This window comes from Chiloscyllium punctatum, chromosome 23 (assembly GCF_047496795.1).
Source record: "Chiloscyllium punctatum isolate Juve2018m chromosome 23, sChiPun1.3, whole genome shotgun sequence".
Taxonomy (NCBI): domain Eukaryota; kingdom Metazoa; phylum Chordata; class Chondrichthyes; order Orectolobiformes; family Hemiscylliidae; genus Chiloscyllium; species Chiloscyllium punctatum.
Window position 1 is genome coordinate 36,597,517 of NC_092761.1, and position 5,236 is coordinate 36,602,752.

Below are 5,236 nucleotides of genomic sequence, written 5' to 3' on the forward strand. Positions count from 1 at the left end.
GAGACAACTTAGTCCAAGCAGAAGGGATAAACAGAACTGTTCTGTGAACAAGAAGACAAAATGACAAGGCGATATTCTTAAAACACTTTGATGCTTAGAAATCTGAGAATAAATTGGGATGTAGTCGGACCTGACCGAATCTCAGCTGGTTTGGTGTTGGAAATGTAAGAGTGTCTAGGGCATGATCTTCGCTTCGAAGCTTGTGTTAATACTGGCATGGGAAAATGTCTGACTTCAAATCGCCATCGAGCCTTGGTTGTTTGATTTCACTTTTGTCCGGTCGTGCGATCAACTGTTTGATAAAAATATGTAAATCATTAAGTTGCATCCTTTAAAATACCTTTGAGTTTTGGGGTCAGAAGTGTCATTGTAGTGGGCATGTCACAGTACCACATGTGGGGAAAGTGAAACAAGTGTTTCAGGATGCTCACCAACACAATCCCACTCTGAGTAAAACCGCCATCTGGATATTGGCACAGTTCTGGGTGAGAAACTTTAGGAAGTGGGGACGTGAAATGATTGAAAACAGCGCTGAACATGTTGATGAGAATGGTGCTGTGTCCGAGGAATGTCAACAATAAAGGTCATTTGGAAAGGTGGCACAGGTCTCCTTGGAGAGCAGAAGGCCAAAACCTGGCCTGGTTAAACCTTTCCAAGACATGAGTGGGTTAGACAGAGGGAATAAGGAAGGGGGAATGCTCCCTACGCCTGAAAGGATCGAGAACGATTCGGCAAAGTTTTAAAGACATTAGTAAAAGAAGAAAAATGTACATGAGGAGAAATGTTTTCACAAAGGGAATGGTTAGAGTCTGACATTGACAAAGACGCAGTTTCAATCGAGTTGTTGAAAAACTAATTCAATGTTCATGTTGAAAGTAAAAATGTGTAGTTACAGGGAGAAGGCAAGACAGTGATACGAAAAGAGAAGCACATTTACTTCTGTTGAAAGCCAGCACAGCTAAGGTGATTTGTTACACATTTGCGATTCTGACTGGAATCACAGTTCGACCAACAGGATGTAGGGTGTTAAACAATGGTGATATTGGCAAAGCCGGGACACATGACACAACAGAATGTTATCCAGCACGTACATGTCACAGGGAGATGGCGCCGTCTGAAAATCCTGCAGGGTGCCCTGCGGATCAGACAGAGGAAATTTCACTATTCGAACCGAATCAGCCCTATGAAGGGTAGCCAAGGAGCCGGAGGCGCCTGCTTCAGAACTCGATGACTAAAGAATCTGAAAGTCGAGTCACCCCACAGCAAATTCTGTGGCTGCGGCGTGCTCAAATAAAAAGCAGGACTGGGAGGTTGCTTTATGGAGACGGGGGTCAGTGTCCATCTTGTCATGATCGTGTTCGCCTCCCACACGGTAAATCGCGGGCTCAAGCTGCTTTACGTTCCTGGCAAGTTGAGGTTTTAACAAATTGGGTACGATTCCTGGAGAGTTAACAGTGGTGTGGGAGAGGGCAGATTTTCGCAAAGTGTTTGTACTGACATGGCAATGCAAGCCTCCAGCACGAAAAATCTCAAGCAGCTCTATTGTTGCATTATGTTCCAGGCAAGTTGAGTTTTTACTGGAACCAAATGGAGACAGTTATTTCATCGCTGTTGTGAAACAAAGTCCTGCGGTGTCTCAACTCATCGTTCTTTGGTTTTCTCGCCAATGGGAAAATCGTTCCAACGAATTTCGATGTGATATGTTATTGAATTTCTCCCACTTCCATCATTTCCGTCCTGGAGACATCGGAAGGGAAAGGTAATCTAATCGAGACTGTGAATGGTGAAATTCACTTTTTATGGCCCATTCTTATTAGGTTCTTTCTTTCTCTCTTTTCAGTATTGTCTGGGAAGTGGTGGTTCCCTAAGGCTGCAGTATGTGTGAAAGAGTAGTTTGGAATTGTCCTGTTGTTAGTTGTGAGATTACTTTATAAATCATGCCCTCGGACTGTCTCACATTTTGCATTCATGCATCTCTGTGTCTGAAAATGCATTAGGTATGCCAGCTTTGTTTGTGTTCCGTGTTAAATGCTTTCTGTTTTGAGATTCGCTCAATACTTTACGAGTTAACAGGGTTTCTGAGGAAACTTCCAGCTGCAAAAGTCCTTAACTGAGGATATGGGAAAATTTCACAGAGTATGGTCAGTCGGAGCAAAAGTATGGAAGTCGTTCCTTTCTGCAGTGTTTCGCAATACTACCTTTCCCGTGAGCAGTCGAACACAGTAAAGGATTGTGCCACAGACTGCGACGGCAAGCTCCGCTAAAAAGTAATCCTTTAAAGCAGGTGTAAGCAACACAACGTTATTGGGGGACACCGCGTGGAAACAAATACTTCGGTGTATCTCGTCCATGCCCACCACATAGCCAAATTTAAACAATTCCGGTTCCCCAGTATTTGGCCCCAATCCTACCCAGAAACTCATGCAATTTTCTGAGCCTCCTCCGCTTCCTCTGGTAGCTCATTCCATACACGCACAACCTTCTGTGCCTCAGGTCCTTTGTCAATTTCAGCCCACTCACCTTAAACCTATACTCTCGAGTTTTCAACTCACCCCAACTTGGGTAAAACACGTAAATACTCAGTTTACAACCCTTCCATTAGATCATGTCGCAGCCGTTACGCTGCAGGGAAAGTCGTCCCAGCCAATTCCACCTCGCCCTACGGTCCAAACATTGACAACATCCTTGTTTATATTTTGTCATCAATTTCACGTGTCTTTTTATTATGTTTTCAAGATGTCAATTACACTGGACAACAACGAGCTATTGGAAACAGAAAGGTGAAACGAAGAATGGCTTCAACTTTCAGTGCTGGATGCCACGGAGCCGCAGGGTGGGCGGCTGAGGCTTGTTTCTGTAGTGTAGTGGTCATCACGTTCGCCTCACACGCGAAAGGTCCCCAGTTCGAAACTGGGCAGAAACTTCTTTGTTCTTCAACTGCAGCCTTTTACATGGACAAGAACGGAGTTTTCTTGCTTGCTTTCCCATCTGCAAACCTGCCTTCGAAGTTGCTTGAACAGATCTGCTCGCGTAGTGAAATGTAATGCAATTCCATTTAATGACTGTGTAAAGTTTTTATCCAAACTGGTTCTGATCGTATGCAATTCTGTTTGAGAGTGTAGTTACCCCCTTCTGATCCTTCTACGAAAAGCAGTACCGCATTTGCATTCCTTGCGCAGGCGGCTTGGTTCAAAGACAGGGAAGAAGCTGATGCGCTGGTGTCACAGTGCACCACGGATTCCTGAACTTGTCTGTCTGTCAAATGTACCCCAAAGGCGTCTCTGAAAGGCCTCGTTTGGAAGCTGTCTGTCGTTATTCAACGGGCGAGAATTGGCACCAGAGGTCCTGAATCATGTTTTGGAGCAGTTCGCACGTTAGTGGCTCATTCAATCAGCAACAGCAATGAAAGAATTTACACTCTCAGAGGAACCTTTGGACTTTCAGCAGAGCTGCAACTGCCTCACTTCCCCACTCGCCCTCCCCGTTTACATTTTCCTTCTCGTCGATGATTTAAAGAAAACCAAATGGATGCCATGTAATTCTGTAGCCTCTCTGTCGTTTCCTCCATTTCAAGTCCCAACATGTCTTCGGTCTCGGGGCGCACCTTAATACTAGCGACGCTATGAAATCACTCCTCTTATTCAGTGTGGTAACAGGCCATTTGTCTGAAAAAAATCACCCTCTGAAGAGTAGCCCACCCAAACACTTTTCCCGATCATATTTCTTCTCATTTCCTGCTGACTAATACATATATCCCTTATCACAATTGGAAGTGGCATATATTTATTGACGCCAAAGAAAGCGACTTGTTTTTCCCCTCGTAACACAGCAGAATAACAATGTGTGTGTGTTTGTGTTCGAAATGTTTGAATTAAGCTCTTTCTAACAAATTAACTCATGACTTACGATCACTTAGCCTTTTCACCTTTTAGACCACAACATTCTCAAATATTTTCCAGGAATTTACGAACAGCTGTACTAGTTAATTCCTTTTCATAGGAACCCAAAGAGAATAAGTCGCGGATCTTGTGAATTAGTGAGTCAATGCAAGCATTCAACTGAAGACAACATCTCTTCTTTCCAAAAATGTTCAAAACTTTAAAAAATCAAAATGTATTGTCATTGTTGATTGAAAGAATAAAGAGATGCTAATTCTTTTTCATTTGATTTTGTTGCATGAAACATCCATAAATCGTATTATGATTACAAACGCAATAAATGTGAGCATTGAAGCCAAATATAATTAATTGAATTCAACTATGTTTCAACAGGTAAAATAAAAATTGATATTTACAATGATTGAGATTGTGCACTGCAATATCTATACAATAATTCACGTACTTTGCCATAATTCAACATTTATACAACCTACTGGATTGAATAATGATTATATATTAATATAAATCAGCAACAATTTAATTATCAAGGTCTGTCAACGCATTAAGGGATAATGAAAAATCTCTTTTTGCAAGTGATTGAGCAATGTCTGGAAATGAACTGGAATTAATTCAGTGAAAAGTAGTTACATTTTCCTGAATTTTAAGGCTGAGATTACCGTGACCATTCAAATGAGAAAACATCAGATATTTAATGACGTTGGATGGGAAGTCATTGGTTCCCTTGTAGGGCAGCTGACCTGAAAAATAAATGCATTTTCAGACTGTACTATTAGTACTCAGAAATAATGGATTAAATCTAAATGTGAATCTCACTATACTTGTTCAAAAGAATTTCTTAAATAATTGTGCCGTTACTGTAATGGCAATGACTTGACAATTAATGCTGTCTTTTGAAGAATTAAAATGATTCAATATTTCAAAAGCACTTTGCTGTGATGTTGATTGGTTATTTATTAAGATCAGTAAACTGAGGAATAAAACATAGTATTTAGCTTTTTGGATTGAAGAAAAATTAGCCTTTCAGTGATTATTGAGCAAAATTCTTCTTTTTTTAAGTCAAAAATGTACGTAATACAAGAATTGTGAATTTCCATCCACTGGATTCCTTGTAGAGATGTGTTACATCGATTTATATGATTAATATTATGATAAATTTTTAAAGACTTGTGTCAGAATTAGGAAGAGAATTAGTAGGTCATGAAAGTGAGCTTGAAACTGAACAAACAATGTAGTCAATGACACGTGGTTTTAACGTGATTTTAATAATATTGTCATTATCGTACAATGATGAATATTGTTGGAATAGAAATGACAAAAAAAATTCAACATGGTAAAAG

The 5,236-nt window shown here is 40.6% G+C and overlaps 1 non-coding gene across 1 annotated transcript; it reads left to right on the forward strand.

Moving 5' to 3' along the window:
• The first annotated feature begins 2,850 nt into the window (after positions 1-2,850).
• Positions 2,851-2,923, forward strand: trnav-cac (transfer RNA valine (anticodon CAC)). Its single transcript has one exon. It is a non-coding gene; the product is annotated as a tRNA-Val (tRNA).
• Positions 2,924-5,236: the final 2,313 nt, after the last annotated feature.